The 24,454-nt window shown below is 42.5% G+C and overlaps 1 protein-coding gene across 1 annotated transcript in view; it reads left to right on the top strand.

The window, feature by feature from the left end:
• LOC147672896 (aarF domain-containing protein kinase 1-like) overlaps positions 1-24,454 on the top strand; it is a gene marked incomplete at its 3' end in the record, with an annotated part of 519,161 nt that overhangs the window by 247,919 nt on the left and 246,788 nt on the right. The gene's annotated exons all lie outside the window — the stretch shown is intronic.

The raw sequence follows: 24,454 nt of genomic DNA, 5'->3' as shown, positions 1-24,454 counted from the left end.
GTAAAATGAGATCGGTCCTTGAAATCAATAATTTGATTATACTCTTCTGTTTTAGTTCTATTTTTTCAACACTAGACAGCAGTTTTGACTTACTTCACAAGTTTAGGAAGACTGTAACCAGTTGGACACTACATTACAATTGGTCTTCCTCTAAATTGTTCTGAAATCATTGTCCACATTATAGTTTCACAATATGATTTTTTTTACTATTGTTCTCATGCACATCTCCTATTACAAGTGTATGTTCCTAATTTCATGATTATATTTTCCGGGCACACTCTTGCTTTTATCATTATTTTATTTAAATGTCGGTGTGATACTGCCTTACAAAAAATGTAATCCCCCAGTGAACTGTTTTGCCATTCCGGGTCCCCATTATCTGGAAGCTTTGAGATCATCTATACACAGTTATATTTTGTATGTACTGTTTGACTAGCTCACATCACAAAGTGAATGGTCACTTACAAAATGGTTCTATCATGACCCAACTCCATCCGCCTGCCCATTGTCACTCTGCTCCTGATCATCTCTAATTCAAGCGAGTTCTTGGAGCTTTGAGTTCAAAGGAGTCACTCTACCTGCTGATTGCTCCTTCTCTTCTTGACTTCATCCTGGCTGCCTCCTTCTTAAGTCTTTCTATGGCGGTCCTATAGCATCTTATACTATTTATGCATATATTCGTTCACTTGAGTCTCCAAGCTTGGCAACACAAACATTTATTCTCAACCACCCCCTCTGCAGCAAGCACATGGTGCTTCATCATCCTAGTGTATTCAGAAAGGTCTTGGACATTTACACGATTCTTCAGGGGTCATTACTCTCTTCTTGGAAAGAATATCTTTTTATTTTCGTAAAGTGCGGATTTTACTGTAGTCCAACAGGCACAATACAAATGTAATTTGTTCAATAGACAGATTGTGCAACCAATGAATCATTTCGCTATTGTAATTAATCCACTGGGGCAAGGGAGGAAGCATGCACAGATAAACAAAGGGTAAAGATGGTCACCTACGTCATGCACACTTATCCTTTTATCATTTAAAGGTATGCTCAATTAGTTCATTTGTGAGCATAATAACACAGAAATGCAAAGTATATCCAATCAGACGAGTCGGTATTACTCCTGAGCCTGTGAGGGGCTTTACAGTATTGGCATCTTTCAGAAGAACATTAAGCCATAGATGCATCCTACCAATTGTCCAAATTAGCTTTGAATGGCTCCTTGATGTCGAGTCCTGTCTGTTTAGAGGGAAACCCTACTCTAGAGCTCTTCTGGGGACATTACCTCTACCCCATCACTTGTGTTGGAGCTGGATCATTTTTCCATACAAACTGCCTCAGATATGTATTTTAGCAAGCATTGACAAAACCAGTAAGCCTGGCTTTTATGTGCTAATGCATGTGAACATTGGTCCACAAATGCTGTTTACATGCCTTGCATGCTCATATGCTGCTCATCCCACTAAAGCTGCTATATTCCAATTGCCAATGCTGGGGAAAAGGTAGTATAACAGGTTGCTTTCTGCATAGAATGTGGAAGGAGTTAAAAAAAAGAATACATGACAAATAGGGTGATGATTGAGTGTACGTACTTATCAAATGCAAAATAGTCCATTCCGGTGAAAGCACTTATTAGAAGGCAAAATAATACACCAAATAGTTAATAACATGAGGTGAGAATTTACTACTCACTTAAGCGGTGCCAAATCACACACTATCTATATTGGTGACATTACCTGTTGCATACAGCTGCGCTGTCAAGCCAGACCTAAAAAGGTAAACGTTCTGTAAATCTTGCAGCTTGGACCATTTAGACGTGTGAGTTGATCTATCAACTTATGCTGACACAGAAAACATTTTTTTAAGGCTTTCTTGATAGCAAAGAAGATGTTTTTCAGAAGTTTCTTTTATATTGAAATCTTAACGATATGACATGCATAATAGTTAATCCTCACCAACGCCAGCAACTCAAAGGAACTCTTCAACATCATCGAGCAGTTCACCAAACCCCCCAGTGAAGCCACAGACATCATACCATCCCCGGACCTCTTCCACCTGAAAATCAAGGCCCTCCACGGCAACTTTAGCTAACAGAGCCCTGAAACCACCCTCCCCTCCAGCAATGACAGCCAGCCCACCATCACCAGCTGGACACCGGTCACCACCGAAGACAGGACCATGAAGAGTATCCACTCAGGAGCCCCCACAGACCCCTGCCTGCCTCACATCTTCCACAGAGCCGTCGCCATTGCGCCTGAACTATGCCGCATCATCAATGGCATCTTCTCCGACGACTGGAAGCGAGCTGAGGTCAAGCCCCTCCTCAAGAAACCTTCGACTGAGCCGACAAACCTGAAACACTACCGGCCCAACTCCTTCCCTTCGCATCCAAAGTCACAGAGAAATTAGTCAACGCACAACTGACCACCTTCATTGAAGAGAACGCCATCCTCGACTCCTCCTAGTCCGGATTCCAACATCAACGTGCTGCTCAACCTGGGACACATTGTTGCCCTCACCCGGCTAGACCTCTCCGCAGCCTTCGGCACCGTCTCCCACCGCACTCTTGCAGCCAGACTCCACAACGCTGGCCTACAGGGATCATCCCTCGACTGGATCCCCTCATTTCTCACGGGCAGAACCCAAAAGATCTGACTCACACCCTCCTCTCCGAATCCACAGAGATCAACTGCTGAGTACCCCAAGAATCATCGCTCAGCCCCACGCTCTTCAACATCTACATGACCTCCCTCACCGCCATCGTCCAACAGCATGAGCTTAGCATAGTATCCTACGCCGCCGACACCCAGCTCATCCTCCCCTCACGAAGAACCCCGAAGACATCAGACTCAGCTTCCAGGATGGAATGAAAGATGTTGCAGCCTGGATGAGCAACAGCTGCCTGAAACTGAACTCTGAGAAGACAGAGGTCCTCATCCTTGGACCCTCCCCCTCCGCCTGGGACACCTTTTGGTGGCTCTCGGAAACCCATCCGCCCTGACGGACCATGCCCGCAACCTCTGCATCATTCTAGTCTCCTCCCTCACCATGACTCGCCAGATCAACGCAGTTACCTTCACCTGTTCCCAACTCCCTCAGCGTACTCCGCAAGACCGTCAAATGGATCCCCGCCCCCCCAAAGCCAGAAAGACCGTCACACATGCACTCATTACTAGCAGACTGGACTACGGAAACGCCCTCTACGCGGGAATCAACACATCCCTGCTATACAAACTCCAGACCATCCAGAACACCGCGGCCAGACTCGTGCTCGGCACCCCACGACATGAGCACATGACCCAACACCTACGAGACTGCCAGTGGCTCCCTGTCGAGAAGAGAGTAACTTTCAAACTACTCACCCACGCCTACAGATCCCTTGACAAAATCGGACTCAAATACCTCAACGAAAGAATCTCTTTCCACGCACCCAAAAGAACCCTCCGCTACGCCGACCTCGCCCTGGTGGAGACCCCATGCTTCCGCAGAACCAGAGAGATGAAGAGCCTTCTCCTACGTCGCAGCCAAAGCCTGGAACGAGCTCCCAGTCACCATCAGATGCTCCCCTACTCTGCACACCTTCAGGAAGAGCCTCAAGACCTGGCTTTTTGGCTGACCCAGAGCTGAACCCTCCGCCCCCCCCACCGGCGCCTTGAAACCCTCATGGGTGAGTAGCGCACTTAAGAAAACCCTGATTGATTGATTGATTCTGTTGCATTTCACGGTATGGCTTTGCGTGTCATATCTACATTTGGACATTGAGGACAATGTATTGATGTAAACATTCAATGGGAGAACCTGATTTTCATCATTGAAAAGCAAGGTGTTTGGAAAAATGCAAATGTGCAATGGCTATCCCAAGCCCCTAAGCGCTATCTTTTCATTGCCATACAGACCACCTTCATGACAGCCCTGTAATGCTTGTAAAACGTATAAGACTAGAAGGTTTTTAGACTAAAATAAGTTGTTGAATAAAAAAACAGAGATTGTTCTATTTCATAGGCACTATATTACTTTAGCCAACAAAACCTCTATGAAGAATTCAGCTTTGCAAGTGCAAATCTCTTCAGCGGCATGCGATGACGCAGTGCACTACAGTTTCCACTGATGGGACCTGTATTACCCCCCTCCACCCCAATTATTATAGGTTTGAATTCTGCTAAATCAACTCATTCTTTTGTACTCCTGAGGTTGAGAAAATGAGTGTCATTGAACAGGATAATCAATCTCTGTGTCACCAAGAAACCGGGTGTAAATACACATATACATATCACGTTTATTTATTTATAAACCTGAAATGAGCGATACAACATTTCTAGCAGAAATAAATGTCATGCAGCGGGACATTAGCGCGATATGAAGAATTTGCATTTTTTTCCATCTTGCATTTGTGTGAAGCTGGTAATATATATTTGTGGTAGATATTTGACATTATTACCAATAAAGCAGTGCAGCATTACATGATTTTGTACCCACTTTGGTGGTAGTAACATTGTAGAAGGGAATGGAGATGTCTGCCTCTCACATGTTCAACATTCAGCCTGGAGATGGTGTGTTCTGGGTGACTGATGATGCCCTGGCCTTTCTCAGGCCTGAACAGGGTCAAAAAGAAAATTCCTCGCTTGCCCTCTAATGCTTCTTTGGGTGTTCTGTCAGAGACTCTCTAAGCAGAGTGGATAACGGCATTTGTCAAGGGAGAGTGAGGTCAGGACTCTTTTTGCAGTGAGCCTGGCCTTAAGATGGACCCTCGCTAGGGACAGTGCCTGGCTCTACTAGAGTAGTCTTGGAGAGCCAAGTCTACTGGATGCATTGAGGGATGCTGTGAAGAGGCGAGGCTCATGCTTGATCCTGTTTGCAGCTGAGCAGGCGTCACAGTATCACTGGAGTGGGGTGCTCACTTGTTTTTACCTTTGGAGAGATACTATTCATCTCTCCCTGTGAGATTTACTTTGTTGATGGGTAGTGGATAGAAGTGGACCTCACATAAGATGGTAACCTGCTCGGGAATTGCCTGAATCCAGTGCAGCAGACTGAGAAAGGATGGCGGACTGGAAGCAATGTAATACGCGTGGGTTGGAAAGTCCAGTTCTTGACTGTTATTACACCCCCATTGAAGCTGAAATGTAACCGGGGTGTCCTGATTTCTCTTTTTAACTTTGAAAGCTAATTGTGTCCATGGGCCTCACGTTTGTTTTTACTCTCGCCTGGGGACCTCATAATAAAAGGCACTCACTAGACTAGTCATTTTAAATCTTGTATCCAGTCACATACAAAAGTGCTTGCTTGAGATTTAAGGTACAGCTCGTCCAGATACAGAGAGATTATCTTGGCGAGGACTCCATGATGAAGCATGACACCAGAATATATTCTGGGTGAGGGGCATTTTAACAAATAAATGGCCTCCCTGGGCTAGTTCTGTGGAGAATCAAAGAAGAACAGAAAGTTGTCTCGCCTTGTTTTCTGTAGTTGTGAATTGGAAGTTGAGCCAACTTTCTTCGACCTGTCTTTGATCATAATATTGCAACAGGGACCTGGCCATAAGATAAGATCAGGACAATAATTGAGTTCACTACTGCAGGATTGAAGGGGGCAGACTGCTTTAGTGACCAGGGTTCTGTTGTATAAAGCATGCATTGCCTGTGCGAGGGAGCGCGTCTATTTGTTCCCATCATTATATACTCGCCCCAAAATATGTCAAGAAGGCTATTGTAGTTTCCCCTTCTGAGTAGCTCTCCCTTAGCCCCAGACTCATGCAGATAGCCTGCATGTCTGCGGAGCAGGGAGTATAGATAGGTCTCACTGAACCACTAGTTGCTGCCTCAAGGGGGGACAGGTCAGTATAGAGACTGTTCAAAACTTCTAGAGACCCTGGCAGGTTTGTGTTAGAGGGGCCTCAATTTGGTCAATTCAAGGAACAAAGATAGATGTTTACAAACCTTTAGTACCAAGAATGGCTAACAATTAGAGCATTAGCCAGCTAAATAATAAAATATAGACTTTCAAGAAATTCCTAGCATCCTATGCAAACAGTCTAACTGAATCCTGCAATTTTCTGACATGTGCGAATATGTATCCAGGCCTGCCTGTCTTCCTCTACTGCTTTATGTGAGCACAACCTTTGCCTTTTCTTCCACGTCTGTAGGGTGAGTAATCATGGCTGGTGCTCATCCTTCAGAATCTCCCACAGTGAAGTGATTCTGCTCTATAGCTGGAAGCTGAAACATTGACTTTTTATCGTTTGATATGCTAAGCAAAGCAATCTATGAACATAGAGTGCTTGGTGCCACGATTTCCATGACAATCTGGTGTTAGCATTGTACACATCTAAGACGCACAGCAATAAGCAATGGAAATCGTTTCCCAAATGGCCTGTGAATAGAAAGCATCAGTAGCAATATATAAACCGTAAAGGTATAATAAAAGCTTCATGAGTCTGTTTGATTTCTTAACATAAAGAATTTTTCGCAATAAAAACAATTATATACACTACCAGAAGCAAAATGTGCAGGAGGGTCTTCTTTTTGATTGGCATTGTGCTGGTATTCAGGAGTTTTAATGACTTAGGGTTCTGATTACGAGTTCAGCGGAGAGGTTGTGGCGATGGCTGACCACCGTACCAGTGATCCGACTGCCTATAATGACTACTGCGGTCGGACCGTTTTGGGACTGCCGCAACCTGCAGGGATCCAAAATCCCTGGCGGACTGGTGGCGGTCTGGGGAAGCCATATGCTTGGCAATGCCGCTGCGGCACCGCCAAGCATATTAAGAGTTTCCTCACCACCAGCATTTTTATGGCGGTGATCCCGCAAAGAAAAAGCTGATGTGAGGGGACACAGGGATGCATGCTGGGGGCACATGTTATGCCCCCTGCCTGCATGCACCCCCTTTACTGCATGGCGTGGACTGCACAGTCCATGCCTTGCAGGAACGACCTTATGCGCTCCCATTGCGGTGCCTTTCTGAAAGGCACTGTAATTAGACCACCACGCCGCCCTCTGGACAACAAGGCAACTCATAATCTGGCAGTCAATTTTGGTGGTCTGAGAGCAGGGCGCTGGCGTGGCGGCCCACTCCCAGACCCCCAAAGTTGTAATCCGGCTCTTAGGCTTTTACACCTAGCATTTCATTTTTCCTAGAAAACCAGGGGCATATAACTAATATTGGAACTGTGAACCAATTACTTCTAGTGGAGTCATTTCACATAATGGGTCTTGCACAAATCTTGTAAGTAGTTCAAATTAGAAATTGGAAGATCCCTGAAAATATCTGCAATACTTAAATCTACGTACCCATCAAGGAGGAATCTTTGAAGTTCTTGAGGTTAGCCACAGAAGGATAAATGCGAGTGGTTACTTTTCGGCCCAGAGTCTGCTCGAACCGTGTTCAGCAGAGTGGCGTGTGTGTCTTCACCTACAGAGGGTCCATCTACACTTCTTGACAAATGGCTCTTTCATTGTCCTAGACATTTTTAGTTCATTTGGTGTGCATTATTGCGGTCCAGTGTAGGTCCACGTGATCTGCATCAGGTTCGATATTTCAGGAAAACCCCACAGCATACATTTAGATACAACGGCCCACATGCATCAAGCATTTTTGGAGTCGCAAACGGTGCGATTCCTTAAAATCGGCCGTTTGCGATTCCAAAAGTGCTGTTTGGGATGCATCATGCTATTTTAGAAATCACAACTTTTTTTGCGATTTCTAAAATTACGATAGCATATAAGAAATCGCAATTTTGCGATTTCTTAAATGCTATGCATCATTTCCAAAAAATGTGCGATTTTTCAAATTGGAAGTGCAAATTACCACGAAGTTCAACCTCGTGGTAATTTGCGAAATTGTTTAAAAATGCACAAAAATGCATTTTTTAAACTGTTAAGTTACAGACACACATGTCCTTAGGACATGTGTGTCTGTAACTTCTACTGAAAAGTACATTTCATGGGTGCAGGGGGGGTCATTTAGACCCCCCTCTCCACCCTTGAAATGGATTGATGAATTGCGATTTCAAATTGCGAATTTGCAATTCCCATTCATTCCTATGGGCATTTTGGCCCATAGGAATGAATGGGAATTGCGAATTCGCAATTTGAAATTCGCATTTTTTATGCGATTCGGTAAAAATAGCAATTTTTACCAAATTGCATAAAAAATGAAAAAATAATCATGCATAGGCTTTTGCGATTTCTAAATTGCGAATCGCTATTTTTCGCAATTTAGAAATCGCAAAAACCGATATTGATGCATGTGGGCCATTGAATCTAAGTTGATGTTATCTATGTAGCAGGTTATTACAAAAATCTGGCTCTCCTAGAGCTAGTTTGGACACCGCGCTGCAGCAGTCAGATTAAAAATCCAATGGTGATCCTTTTACAAAGCTTCAATTTAATTGAATCGTTGAGAGATAGTTTTTTTTTGGTATTGAAGTGTGCTACTCTGGAATGAACCTTGTCTCTCAAAGAGACAAAACATAATTTTTCTTTTTGTGCTTCACTAGGTTGATTGTTGCTGGGTTTGCTAGGCCTCATAGCGCCTTGTATGCATTGCCCTTGGGCCAAATGAGATTGCGGAATCTATAAAGGCATTTAAGTCTCCGCTTAGACCAATCTTTTCCCAGTGCCAGTACCCAGAACCTGAGTGTTAATATCAGTGGATGATTTAGGAGTACAGCATTTTAAAAAGCTTTTGCAAAGCCAAACAGCTTAAAGTTTGGGTAATAGAAGGACTTATTTATTGTCCAAAACGTTTGTGTCATTGTGTGGCTTTGTATGACAGAGCTGCTCAGAGAATATGGGGTGACTTGCATATAGGCTGCCAGTTTTCTGCCGCTCGAGGACCTTCTTACTGAGATGTATTACTAATTTCCCATACTATAAACGTAGATGTTTTTTCATTGCCTGTAGTCTGTTGGGCAGTGCATGCTCAGTGTGGGTTTGGCTTGTTAGTGCTTGTGTTCTGTTGTACAATGCTATTGCACCTTTTTGCTGCCTGGTTTGAGCTTTAGAAAACTACTTGGAAAAATACTTACTCTTAATGATCCATCACTCGATAAAAGGTGCACGAGGTTTATACATGAAGAGCATAGCCAAGGTTATAGTTCTGCGTAACAGCACCAATGTGAAGGGAACAAATGACTCGAGTGAGGCGGTGTGCCCTCCCAGGGACAACTATAGTGATTCGACTTACTCTACCTCAGTGATTGGAGGGTTCATTTATTTCTAGGTCTTGCATACCAGCTAAAAGCGGTCTGTAGGGGGAAAAGACTCTTTTGGACCACACCTAATACTTGTAGTGGGCTTGTAGTTCGCCCATTGTTTACTATTGATTGTCTGTATTGAAATTCTCATTTGCTTGCTTCTTATTCAAAGTCATCCTATGTTATTAGAATTTGTACAGTACGCTTATCTCCCGTGACCCTATCCAGCAGCCCTAGAAGGTTTGGACTTTGCTGTCTTAGAGTAGCTTAGTTGCAGAGCCAGATTTTCAGTTTCCTTCTGAATTTGAGGATAGAGCTGGCTGCTTGGATAGGGAACGGGAGCTTGCTCCAGGCCTTGTGGGTGATGTTATAGAAAGCACTTCCGTGTATGCAAAGTAACGCTCCCAGACACACAAACAAGATTTTGGCACACTAGACTTGGCAAACAACCTATAATTAATAATAACCAACTAGTTCAATTTACGAAAATACATTTTTAATATGATAAAGAGAAATAATAAAAATCATCGCTACATTGATCAAAATTAATAAAATAACATTGTATTAATACATATGTTTTCACAGTAAAAGAAGAAATATATCTTAAAAAATTAGATGGTTTCCTGTCGACGCGTTTCGACATAAAGACTATGTCTTCATCAGGACTTTACCATCATGATGCTGTGAAAGAGATTATAAAAATATTTTACTATTTGGTCTCTTGATATTAAAACAATTTAACAGAACTAGTTAACGTTTGCCACAAAATTCTATTGCCAATTAATTATCAAAAACATGATATACCGCTTTATATTCAAATACATATACTAGCGTCAAAATCCTATGTATTTTTAGTTCTCTAGGGCTGATATGAATAAAACACAAGTGTCTTTATCTTGCAGTTGCAAGTAATACAGTACAATACAATAGTGTGATTCTTCTTTTGTTAATACAGAATGAGATTAACATTTCCTGCGTATTCATATTATTGATTACACCATTTGGTACAAAGGTCATTATATATCTGTCTTTTGTCCATACATAAATCTTTGACATTTAATATCTCAGGTTCAGTTTGCGACAAAGAATCATGAATATAAGATATTTTGCTAAGAGTAAAGAGATTTTAGCAGAAAAACCTACAGAGGAACAATAAGAAAAGAAAGAAGAAAGATAAAAAGAGTAGTTCAGAGTTACTATTCTTAAGCTCTGTAAATTTTGTCACTAATAACTAGACAAAGTTTCCTACACCTTTAAAGTTTCAGCATCTATCAACATTTATAATTCAGTACCTGTTTAGTTCAGTTCAAATGGATTTTAATGTTCAGTTTCCCTGCCGATTTTATACTCGTTTCAAACTACATGGTTTAATACCTAAAATACCTTATTATGGGGATCTATTTTCGAAAAGTTAATTTAACCTTATTATTTGACTGTTTCATGCTCTTACCTTTCTGATATTATATAGCAAGTTGATATGACCTGATATATAGTTGAATATTCCAAAACCACAGAATAACAGTGACATAGGAAAACTATCTACCTTGAAAAAGAAATTAATAAGGATAGAAGCTCATGGTGAGTTTATGCTCAATTACCTGAAAGCTGGCATCATCCCGTTAGGATTAAGGATTAGGAATATCCCGGGCTTGTTTGCAGACATAAAAGCATTTCTACACAAATGGAGCATGATAGCCAGCAGGTGTTCCAGGGACTTGATGATCCTCATTATAGCAACATCTAAAGAGTTAGCTTTAGATATAAAGAAGGAAATAGAGGAGCTAGAAAATAAAGTAAAAACATCTACAATAATAGCAGAAGCTGATAAACAACTTGAAGCCTTAAATAAGGATATTATATCCTTTGCAGAATATCTTACTAAAAGAAAACAAGAAAAATTCACAAAGGATAAAAGATTTTATACTTTAGAACTTACCTACCCTTACTTAGGAGATAGTTTTTATAAAACAGATAATCAGCAAGGGGAAGTGATTTATAATCAGCAAAGAATAAATAACTTTTCAGATTCTTCAGATCCTGAATCTGATAGCGATTCTAATTATCAAGAAGAGGGCCATTACAATCCCCAAAATGGACGTAGAAATATGCGCCAGCCTTTTCTAGGATACCGAGGAGCCAAACAGGGGCGGCAAAGAGTACGATTCCAACCCCCCTCCCGAGGTCACCATCAGATATACCAACATCCTATGGAACCTCAGCATTACCTGGAAACTCGCAGCAGACAATATCAAAGGCAATGGATGTGATACCCATCTTTAACCTTTCAAAACATAACTTAGAGACATCAGATATATCCTTGCTCACAAAAGGTTTAACATTTGTCCCACATGCCAATGTAAATTTATTTGAACTTTATCAAGATTTGCACTCCTTTTTTAGGAAAATAAGACTACAGAAGTTCTTCTTGGATAAAGTAGATATAAATCAAGAGAGTAGAACTAATAACATCGTAGCTCTACCCTCTACATTCACTCCACCATTGGACCAACTTGGTCCAGAGATGGCGATGTTTGAAAAAGTTGTTTTATCTAAATTGGAGCAAGCACTTAGATATGTGCCCAAACCCAGATATAACATCTCCAAAGAAGAACATAATTCCTTGAATAATCTAAAAAACAACAAATCTTTGGTAATAAAGAGCAGCGACAAAGGAGGCGGTATTGTCCTCATTGATTCTTCTAATACATATGAAACAAATATGTTGAGTATGCTAAAAGACCCCCTCTTTTATAAAAAAAAATCACTAGTAATCCCACAGATAGGGTAATTAGAAAAATTCAACAAACTACAAGAAGAGCCCTAGACAAAAAGATAATAAATAAAAAAGAATATGATTTTCTGAACAAATCCCAAGGGAAAATAGCATGCATCTATGGGCTGCCAAAAATGCATAAAAACCAACAAGATCCACCATACCGCCCTATTGTTTCCACGATTGGTACCCCCACAGAAGCTCTATCTAAATATGTGGATAACATTCTTAGACCGTACATTCCACTGACCCCCTCATATATTAAGGACACATGGGCAATGATCTCTAAGGTTGAAAACTTACCATTTAATGAAAACAGTGACCTACTGGTCACACTTGATGTTGAAGCTTTATATAGCAACATCCCACAAAAAGGAGCATTAGAGGCCACTATGTGGTTTATTGATTTGCATCAAATACCTTGCAATAAGCATTTTATTTTTGAGTGTCTTTCAATAGTACTGCAGGAAAATGTTTTCCAGTTTGGGGACCACATGTACCAACAGATAAAGGGCGTGAGCATGGGGGCAGCCATGGCTCCGTCCATAGCTAATATATACATGGCCCTTTTTGAGTTTCGCCACATACAGAATAAGATGGCCCCATTCTTTGAGTCTGTTTCCCATTGGTACAGGTTCATTGATGATATTTTCTTCATCTGGACCAATGGGGAACAGACTCTGGGAGAATTTTTGGAGTGGATCAATCTTGCAGATGAGAATCTACGCTTCACTGCTCATATCAATGCGACCCAAGTGGAGTTTTTGGACATATATATTAGAAATGATTCCAATAAGTTAGAAGTAGATCTATACTCAAAGCCCACATCTAGGAACACTTTGCTCCATTTTTCAAGTCATTACCCGAGGAACCAAAAATATGGTATCCCCTTTTCGCAATTTCTCAGGGTGAGGAGAAATTGCACCAACATCAAGGATTATGATACCCAATCTGTGAAAATGAAGCAAAAATTCCTCGAAAGAGGATACCCGCACCGTCTTGTCCGTGAGGCATACAAAAGGGCTCGATATTATGATCGAGATGCTCTTTTAAGATCAAACAAAGAAGTTCAGGAACCCAAATTGGTCTGTATTACAAAACATTCGACACTAAATGCAACAATCAGACAAATAATAAATGCCAATTGGCATCTATTAAATATAGAACCATCAAAACCAAAACTTAAGAAACCGATGTTTGCGCATCGACGAAACAAGAATCTGAAAGATTTAGTGGTGAGATCAAGATATACCGGAACATCTACCAAATCTCCCTTCATACAAAAATCTATACAAGGACTGAACCCTGTAAAAGGTACCTCAAGATGTGGTTCTTGCCATTCATGCGATGGCATTATACCAGGAGAAACCTTCAGATTCAATGAATGTGACATTCAAGCTAATGATCTTTGGACATGTAATACTTGCAATATAGTCTATTTGATCATATGCCCATGTAATATGGGATATGTAGGCGAAACTTCCCGAGCAATAAAAACTCGCTTGACAGAACACTGATCGGCGATTAAAACACTTAAACTTACAGCTCCACTAGTCACTCATTTCTTGGAATTTCAGCATGCTCCGTCAGATATCAGATGGCGTATACTGGAAAAGATCCACATACCTAATGCCAAGGGAGGTGAGAAGATAAAAAAAAAGAGAGAAGTCTTCTGGATTTTTACTTTAAAGACCTTTACCCATGGCCTGAATAATGAATTACCATGGGAAAATGCAATCCTGTGAGATAATTATATACAATCCTAAATATTTCGAATTAACATACAAAAATAGGCCCTTTAAAAATAATACGATCCTTTCCTCTGGCTCTAATTGAAATTAAAATAAATATAAATAGGCAAATAGTTTCATAATAATAAGATCATATATGTTTGCTTTTATGTGGAACGAACTTCATATTTGTAACATAAAAGTAAACAGACGATCGCCATCTTGAGTAAGCGTGCTATTTGAAACTGGGGCCTTTCCCTTTAAGAAATTAGGTAACTGTTTTGACCAATGGAAACCTTCCTTATATAAAGAGCTCCAAACAGCAGCGCGAGGTTGTTTGTTTTGAAAACCGACACGCGGAGCAGTATATCCTGACACGCCGTTCTACCTTCTGTTTACTGGTAAGAGACCGCCACGTTTCACAACTGAACCCAGTTAAACAAGGGTGATTTGATACTAATATATAGGGTTTTTCCTCTGAAATAGATGTATCGTGCGCACGGCTTGAAAACAGTGTGCAACTCATCAATATATCCCCACGCCGTCGCTGAATACGTTTAAATCAAATTACAAGTTTGCCCCTGGACCGTTATGGCGCACAGTTACGCCTCTTAGGTAAGAGCAAGCTATGCTGAAAAAACATACAGCCAATGTCCCTCGTGTATTTTAGTTCAAATTGCCTACTGCTCTATCTCTATAGACAAAAGTTATCCGAAAATTGAATATCAAGATACCGCTGTGTCAAGCCTCACGGAGCCTTAACTCGCAGAACAATAACGTTTCCATTTAAGGGTAAGATACAATCTGAGTTCGTGTGCAAGGTATATATTTAAAAACTAATATAAGAAAATTAGAAAAATGATTAATAAAAAGATGTTTTCTTGTCTATAGGGAGTCGTCTTCTAGTGGATTTCAATCACTCCATGCTCTCGAAAACGAAATCGATATCTAGAGACGAAGTATAGCTATCTAATTAAGGTGAGAACTACCATATTAAACATCTATGTGTACCTTGAGCCAGAATGTAGAGCTGAAACCCATCAGATTTGGGGTCAAGTATTTGAAATAACACAATACATGTTTCATTTGCAGATAGTTGACCACTTGAAATTTGAAATTGGAATATTCAACTATATATCAGGTCATATCAACTTGCTATATAATATCAGAAAGGTAAGAGCATGAAACAGTCAAATAATAAGGTTAAATTAACTTTTCGAAAATAGATCCCCATAATAAGGTATATTCTTAATTTTAGGTATTAAACCATCTAGTTTGAAACGAGTATAAAATCGGCAGGGAAACTGAACATTAAAATCCATTTGAACTGAACTAAACAGGTACTGAATTATAAATGTTGATAGATGCTGAAACTTTAAAGGTGTAGGAAACTTTGTCTAGTTATTAGTGACAAAATTTACAGAGCTTAAGAATAGTAACTCTGAACTACTCTTTTTATCTTTCTTCTTTCTTTTCTTATTGTTCCTCTGTAGGTTTTTCTGCTAAAATCTCTTTACTCTTAGCAAAATATCTTATATTCATGATTCTTTGTCGCAAACTGAACCTGAGATATTAAATGTCAAAGATTTATGTATGGACAAAAGACAGATATATAATGACCTTTACCAAATGGTGTAATCAATAATATGAATACGCAGGAAATGTTAATCTCATTCTGTATTAACAAAAGAAGAATCACACTATTGTATTGTACTGTATTACTTGCAACTGCAAGATAAAGACACTTGTGTTTTATTCATATCAGCCCTAGAGAACTAAAAATACATAGGTTTTTGACGCTAGTATATGTATTTGAATATAAAGCGGTATATCATGTTTTTGATAATTAATTGGCACTAGAATTTTGTGGCAAACGTTAACTAGTTCTGTTAAATTGTTTTAATATCAAGAGACCAAATAGTAAAATATTTTTATAATCTCTTTCACAGCATCATGATGGTAAAGTCCTGATGAAGACATAGTCTTTATGTCGAAACGGGTCGACAGGAAACCATCTAATTTTTTAGTTTCCAGTGAAAAGGTTAGACTTACAGAGGGATAGCTGATTAATTAGAGAGCAAACAGTTGGTTTCATAAATACAGGGCGTGCAACTTACGAAGGTAGCAATGTGTCAACTCGGGGTTATGTAAGAGTGAATTCTCGTGTGTAATTTGCCTGAAGCTTATTTTAAACACAATCTCATAATGTTAAACTTGATAATAATCATTGATGTACATGATACTGTGGTTTCACCACGGGTGGATGGAATTTTAATGGCATTTATTTTGTACTTTCAGTTACCCCTGAAGAAAGGCCCTTAGTGGCCTGAAATGCATTGGGTTCAAATAAACTGCTTTTTAAATGGAATTTGGCATCAGTACGTGTTTTTGTCAAGAGGTTCGGATGGCCCAACATTAACATGAGAAAATTTGGGAAAATTGCGTTTCCTGGTTTGAGGTTGGAAAGAAGGATGAATGTGGAAAGATTAAGGATTACAAACAAGAGCACAAAGATGAAACATTGAAGATTGAAATATATGGCTGCAAATGCAATTAAAGAATGCTGTGCCACGAGGTGGAACAAAAAGGTGTCCCACAGTTATGTTGTTCAAAGTCCTGATGAAGACATAGTCTTTATGTTGAAACGCGTCGACAGGAAACCATCTAATTTTTTAAGATATATTTCTTCTTTTACTGTGAAAACATATGTATTAATACAATGTTATTTTGTCAATTTTGATCAATTTATCGATGATTTTTATCATTTCTCTTTATCATATTAAAAATGTATTTTCGTAAATTGAACTAGTTGGTTATTATTAATTATAGGTTGTTTGCCAAGTCTAGTGTGCCAAAATCTTGTTTGTGTGCCTGGGAGCGGTACTTTGCATACATTGTTTACCCTGTCCCAGGATCTTGATCCATATCAGGGGGTCCTTGTTGTTAACACATAGAAAGCACTTCCTCCATCTTTGGCATGCCGGATGCAGGGGATGTGGGTGGGAAGTAGTCCAGCCAAACTAAGGTGACTGCTTCAGGTGTGGAAGCAGATATGGTCATTGAGGTAGGCTGGTCCTAGGTTGTGAAGCGCCCGGGGGGGGTTACGTTTTTTTTAAAGATTGAGGTTATGGATCGGGCGATTATGTACACTCAAGCAGGAAGGTAGAGAATGAGTGCTTGCAGTGTTTTGTACTACTTGGAGTCTGTTGGTTAGCTAAGCTGAGAAGCCTACATAGAGGGAGTTGCTATAGTCTAGTTTGCTGGCATTGAGGGCTGGGGTCCTTGTTCTACATGTGTGCAGCAGAAGCCATGTGATTATTTTCCTGAACATTATGAAGGTATGAAAATGTGGCAGATACTGTGTTGACTTGGTTGGACATCGAGGTCTGTGTGTCGATCATGATGCCCAGGTTCCTGGTGGCATTGATAGGAAGGGGTCAGTTCCAGTTTGTTGTACCACCATGCCGGTGCCCAAAAAGATGTCTTTTCTGAACAGTACCACTGTGGTTTTGTCACTGTTGAGCCTTAGGCAGTTACTGTTGATCCAGTCGGCTACCACGGACCTGCACTTGATGAAGTTGGTTTGGATGGTGGGTGTCTTCTGAGAAGAGAGTATAAGTTGTGTTTCGTCTTTGTTGGGGACAATGCTGATGCCATGGGAGCAGACAATGATGGCGTTAGTGGCCATGTAGACGTTGAGCAGGGTATTGCTCAGAGGGGAGCCCTGGGGTCGCCACAGATCAGATTGGTGATGTCCGACTGAAAGGGGGAAAGGCTGACTGAGAGCGACCTGGTGACAAAAGGAGCAAATTTATTGTAGGTTGAGCCAGAGGATTCCGATCATGGTGTGTCTCTTGATGATAGAGGGTTGGAACAGTGTCAAAAGCTGCAGTGTTTTCCAGTAGGATGAAGGTGATCATATCTCCCTTGTCTGTGAAAAGTGTAATGTCCTCTGTGGCCGCAATTCGGGCCATGTCTGTGTTGTGGTTGCCCCCCTCTTCCTGTGTTTGTCCCTCTTCTGGAGCCTAGCCTCACCCTGACAAGGATTGTGGTTGCTGCTTGAGTAAGGTTTCACCCCATCAACCTGTAACCCAATTTCTTACAGTGCCAGAAAACTGTTCTTCGTGACAGCCCTGGGAGTATCATTGCTTAGAGTATGGATGTCACCCATCCCGAAATACTACTTGAACATATTTACTATCCTAGCTGACATGCAAGACGTACACTATTCCACTCATGATTGCTCGTCGCTGGAAGCTCATGTTATTTTGCTACCTCTTCATCAGCAATACTTTCAGCTCCTTTGTGATCTTGGCTTGTGCTGTGGGTTTCTGGGCTCCTATTCTTGGTTTTCCCACAGAGTGGAGCTATGGGTTACTGATTACCCACTATGGTTCCTCAGCCCTTAAAAAGATCCCGGTAGTTTCGCCCGGCTCTGGGTTAGAGGTGATTGACTTTTAAGTGTGCAAAACATAATAATAACATTACTTTTTTGTAACTCTAAACACCATAATTGCGCATTTTTTGGTAACTATACATATTACTATTACCCATTTTTTATGGTATTCAATGTGGGAGAAACTAAAGGTTGCTTCTAACACTTTACCACACAGCAAGTGCAGTCCAATCTTTACGTTTAGAATTTTTTTTTATTGGTTTTAGTAACGTTTTCACATAAGTGCAAAAGTCAGTATTAACAAAGTGCATGGTAATACACCATTGCATAGTACAAACTTCCTATCAATAACCCCACAAACAGACCGGAATTATAGAGGAGCAGCGAAGTTTCCAATAAGTGCTCCAACATTTCAAGAGTGTTGTTATGTTTAACCAACTTTTTCGAACTAAGATCCACACCGTTAGCCAAGAAACATATTTCATATGATTTGTCTGTTCAGACTTCGATGTTCCTTTATTATTTATTTTAATTGTTCCTGTTTTACGTTCTGTGTGAAAATGCCAATTAGCTTGTTTCCCATAAATTATTTCCAAAGTAGCTCGACCACTGATCACTTCAATATGGTTTTGGGCGCTCTCCAAGGTACTGAAATTTAATGGGCGCCTGCAAACAAATTGCAAATTATGTGCCTGTTTTCTCTGCGTATGAGGTCTGTAACTGACACGAGCGGCCCCCTGATGCTGCTGGGAGCCACTGAGCACTCTAGATTTCATATTAGAGGCGTCACGGGAGCAGCGCAGGCCTGCTGGGCGCTCTGAGTCTGACATCATTACCAGTGCACCAAACTGGAACCTTGGTCCTAAATAACAATATCAAGAATCACACAGCTTTGTCAATCGCCAATGCAAAATCTAAATGTGCTGGATGTAAACATCCGCAAAGTGCCGTGGACTGGTCCAGAGTTTTGAAGACATTTCATACAGGCAATGGTTGAAGGAAGATGACCGAAAGAATACAGTGGTCGAGCGGGATATGACCCAAAGCCCCTCTCTCTGTATTAGGTCGAGCATATCACAGTGCGCATTTGCTTCTCGAGGAAAACGACCTCTTGGAATCACTCTGGACTTCCGGCCTATGGCTTGCGGTTACGAGCACAGGCTCGTGTGCGCGCACCACTCACTCGTGGGACGCTGCAGCTGCATTCGCGGCTGCCCTTGTTTTGAGTGTCTCGCTCTGTACTTCCGGCCTATGGCTTGTTACGAACTGTGGCATGCGCGCGCGCGCGTACACTATTCACGGGATGATGCAGCTGCATTTGCGGCCATGCTTGATTTGAGAGTCTTGTGACCGGGCTTGGAAGTTCTCTGCTGTGCGACTGGTGACATTATGAAATGATGAGCTGAACTTTACCGGTGCTGTATTGCGAAAGCTCATTACTCAGGCTGCCGGCTTTAACAACCTAAGTGCCACCCCTCTGCTTAGTGTAGGTTACACGCGTGCACCACTCGCTCGATGCTGCAGCTGCATTTGCGGCCACGCTTGATTTGAGTGTCTTGTGACCGGGCTTGGAAGTTCTCTGCTGTGCGACTGGTGACATTATGAAATGATGAGCTGAACTTTACCGGTGCTGTATTGCGAAAGCTCATTACTCAGGCTGCCGGCTTTAACAACCTAAGTGCCACCCCTCTGCTTAGTGTAGGTTACACGCGCGCACCACTCGCGGGACTCTGCAGCTGCATTTGCCGCCACGCTTGTTTTGAGTGTCTTGTGACCCGGCTTGGAAGTTCTCTGCTGTGCGACTGGTGACATTATCAAATGACGAGCTGATCTTTACCGGTGCTGTATTGCGAAAGTGCATTACTCAGGCTGCCGGCTTTAACAACCTAGCACCACCCCTCTGGTTAGTGTAGTTTACACATCGGAAAAAACACAAAAGAGCAGAATTATTTGTCTTGTCTTGCGTCGGGGACTGTGCTTCTGGGACAGTAAGATGGGCTCCAGAGCCGGATTAACCAGTTCACCCCTCTAGCAGCTGGCCCCGATAGAAGATGCCAACATTTGGCTCAGTTTGTCTTTCAGGTAGCCCTAACACCCCCCTCACGTGCACCCTTTGTGCCAGGAAGTGTTACACAAGCAATCATGCGTTGCCCCACAGCCCATGCGGGCTCACGTCTTCCTCTTATTATGAGAGTGGCATTTGGCTGTGCAAACATCTGGGAGGGCTGGTCTCAAACTCACTACCACCACGTCAGGGCATACAAACACCTCCTCTCCCCCAAGCGCTCTCTTGTCGGTGCGTGCCCGGAACCGTCAAACTGCCCACCCTACCCTACTTTGACACAAACAAGATGGTCCCAGATACTAAAACAAATAAACCTTAACTGATTTTGATGAACAGAACCCCCGTGGAAGCCCGCGATTTTCTCCCGAGCAGATTCCTCACTTACGTGTGTGGCTATCTCACCACGATATTTTAACCAACCTTCCGTCTCACATTCTGACGGCGTAGGCCGACCAGTGTGGATAGACTGAACCCCTGTGACCGCCCTTGATTCTCTCTCCAACAGATTCTTTATTCATGTGTGTGGCCCCCTCACCATGACATTTCAGACCCTCGAAACCTTATTTTAAGAAGCCGGACTCCTCCGATGGTTGCTATTACCTTCGAGTCAACTCAAATCCAGATCCCCCCCCATTAGAGTATAGCGTTTTGAACACGCCAGAATAAGTCCTACTGCACTCTTGGAGAAAGAAATCACATAGGAACCCCCCGCCCCCGTGTCCCACAGCCTAATTAATAAATGCAGGATCTTGATCCATGTGACTGATTCCTTTTCCATCTTTGATTACGTCTCCCAGACCAGATTCACTGCCCCCCCTCGTGCCCTTGTCCTGATGAAGACCCTCTAGCAAGGTTTCACTTCAGCTTGCACCATTTTGGGTCAAAACGTCAACACTCCTTTCTTATTTTTCAGCCTCTTCCATGATTTATCATTTGTGATTGTTTTTTGGAGGCATGAATTTGTTTTAATTTATTAATGAATTGTATTTCTCAGTTCGTTAATTAATCATTATTTCTGGTTTATTAAGGTCACAGTGACCACTGTTCTATTACCCATTCAGTACCCTCACTATCCCAACACTACCCTTCCCTGTCCATTCTTTTAGGGGCATTAAATGTGATTAATTTATGGATGTATTTTATGAATAATTTTTTACGATACACGTTGTGAATAAAAACAATGGTGTTATAATTTCTTTGAATTCATTTAAGCTGCTCAGTTAAGGTTTATTTGTTTTAGTATCTGGAACCATCTTGTTTGTATCAATTATTCACCCAGGTCCCAGCGACTCATTGGGTTAACCCGTGTCTTTACAGCACGTACCCTACCTTGACAGCACAGAAAAGCTGATATTAGTTGTACTTTAAGTACTTTACAATGCAGTCCTATAATATGCCTATTAGTGTCAAAGTGTCCATGTTAAAGAACAGTACACGTTGTAGCACCCAGGATAATGTGCTGCATGGCTAAAAACGTATTATAAATCTAAGGCGCGACCTATTGGCTATGCCAATGCTTGTTTTTATTTGTTGATGGCATGAACTCTGGCAGACAGCTAAAGCGGTTTGTAGGCAGGCAGATCTTAAAGTATTACCTTGTCAGACTCCTGTGTCCCAGCTGATGATTACAGCATATTTGCTACAGTTCAGTCAGAGAGCTCTTTTGGGCATCACACGAGGTAGAAATAAAAAAACAAGAGTTTTCAATCTATTTTAGAACTTTTTTCCATATTGAATACAGCTCTTTACTCAGATTAGTAATTGTGTCACTTCAAAGATTGTCGGAAGGAATCCCTTGGTGGTCCTCAGCAGTTTTCAGAGTTTAAACCATGTCATGTTGGGGGGTTCATTTGAGTGCAAAGCTCATAACAGCGACCCCTAGCAGCCGACTTTTCTTAAGAATTGTGCTGATCTTGCCTGCACTTGACCCACCCGAAGTCCCCTTTATTTTCTTTCTCCTCAGCTTCTCTCCTCTAAACTTTGCTTCACCCCTGGAAAAGCCAACACCTCTGGCTTGCATTGTATTGATGTTGCATGGGTTCAAGAAGAAGGTATTCCGTTATATATGTAGTAGGCATAGTGTGACACGACTATTCCATGACTATTCAATGTGTAACTTGAAAATGATTGAAGGAACCATATCACCCATCCGCATAACGAACTACATAATGTGAAGTAAGCACACGGCGTTTCCACCCATGGCTGGCCTTCTATTGATCTCATTAATGTGCAAGTGAAAGATTAATGTGTCTTTAGCCAGATGCTAAAAAAACGTACAGGAATAAACAATTGCCATTATTGAATAATAATCCATTCCAGTTGTCCCTACTAGGTAGAAACACCTACCTTTCCCAATTGGAGTCTTTTCAGGTGGACAAATGAAAGCCCTGCACCTTTCACGCTATGCCAGATTGGTCCTTTTACGCGACCTCCATGAACCCAGGCCGGCGCCATCTTCCACTTGGGTGTCACTCCTCTCATGCTCTTTGTGATCAGTGCCTCCAGCTGGATTATTCACAGCAAGCTGCTGTTGCTCGCATTCCCAGCACATGGTATCAGAAGGCAATGCAGCATCTCTGAGCAGGCGCATCGCCTTGGGAGACTGTCGAGCTCGGCGCCACGCGACAGAGTTGAAAGTGCAGGGCAGTGGTGAAGATGGAGTGGGCATGCGTGCATGGCCTGGTGCATGGACTGGTGCATATGTGGCCCTGCAGAATAGCACGAAAGGCACATGCCACACATGGGATACATTGTTCATGTCATATTGTATTGTTTTGTTTTAAATTGCATTTTCGTCCCTGACCCCTCTTCTACTGTTGTATTTCGAATTGTAAAGTACCTGGCTGAACCCTCTAACTGGCAACGAGTAGCTCTGTGCTTGGCATACAGCTGCAGCAATTGAGACCCAGATCTAGGGCTTAATAGTACTACGCTGCTGCCAACAGCACCATCATCAGGGTGGCAGTAAGCACATAGGGCCTAATTACAATGGTGGTTGGTCTGACGACCGACCGCAATTGCGGCGGGAGTGAGACAGGCCAACAAGGAGTCAGCAGTTCCACCCGCCATGTAATCTTTTTCTGCTGTGGCTTCTGCTGCGGCCCAGGAAAAGGGCTGCAGCACAAGCCGCACTGGAAAAAGGCAGTTTGTGCACATCCATGCACTGTGTTCCAGGCACCATATCCTAATCCCTACGGTCAGGGGCGGCTCTAGGCTCATGGCAGCCCTGGGCAAGGAGCGTAGGTAGGGGGCCCCCAGAGGAACGCAGGCGCGGAGGCCAGTGAAGAGGGGGGGGGGGGGTCAGGGTCTTTGGAAGTGGAACAGAGCAGGAGGCCGCCAAATCACTGCCAGGGGCCGCCACGAAAATATGTATCCATCCTCAGAGGATTATTATATTAAAGATATACATTGATGTGGCGGCCCCTGGGGTTTGGCGGCTCTGTGCAGGTGCACAGCTTTCACATGCCTAAGGCCGCCCCTGCTACGGTGGTGCCTATGCGGGTTCCGCCCCTTTTGTAGGGTTTGAAATGGGACTGCTGTCCCAACGAGATCTTTGATCCTGTTGGAAGTGGCGATCCTACCCCTGACCACTGCGCTCCGATGCCAGTATTGTAATCCCGGGTCAGACCGATTCCCAGGCTGTCGGACGGACTGCCACGACCCGCCCTGTAGTATACCCCGTTGTGTTCAGTATTTTATTGCAATTGCAGCCCAACACCCTTGGGTGCTCGGCATATTTGGTGCCATCTATCGTTACCTCTGTGAACAATACCCCATAATAGAGTCAAACACTCCCGAACATACTCTTGTCTCACACCAAGAGTACTGTACACGGCCTTGCAGTCTCACACCATGGCTACGGGTACATTCGCTCACATTGAGAACAGTGCACAGACTCACGCCCCAGGATCTGTGGAGAGTCCTGCAGTCTCACACCCAGGTCACTGTACACGGCCTTCCAGTCTCCCACCATGGCTATGGGTACTTATGCTGCATTCGCTCACATTGAGAACAGTACACAGACCTGCAGTCTCACGCCCCAGGATCTGTGGAGAGCCCTGCAGTCTCACACCCAGGGCACTGTACACAGACCTGCAGTCTCACACCCTGGATACTATAGACAGTCGTAAAGTCTTGCACCCTGCCACCTCACGCTGTACATACCCCAGCAGTCTCAGGCTGTACACATTCCTGCAGTCTCACGCCCTGGTGATACTACATAACCCAGCAGTCTCACACTGTACACCCCTCAGCAGTCTCACACTGTACACACCTCAGCAGTCTCACACTGCC

This window comes from Lissotriton vulgaris, unplaced genomic scaffold, assembly GCF_964263255.1.
Source record: "Lissotriton vulgaris unplaced genomic scaffold, aLisVul1.2 SCAFFOLD_1222, whole genome shotgun sequence".
Taxonomy (NCBI): Eukaryota; Metazoa; Chordata; class Amphibia; order Caudata; family Salamandridae; genus Lissotriton; species Lissotriton vulgaris.
The sequence above is the reverse complement of the archived record's forward strand: the minus strand, read 5'-3'. Positions and strand labels throughout refer to the sequence as shown.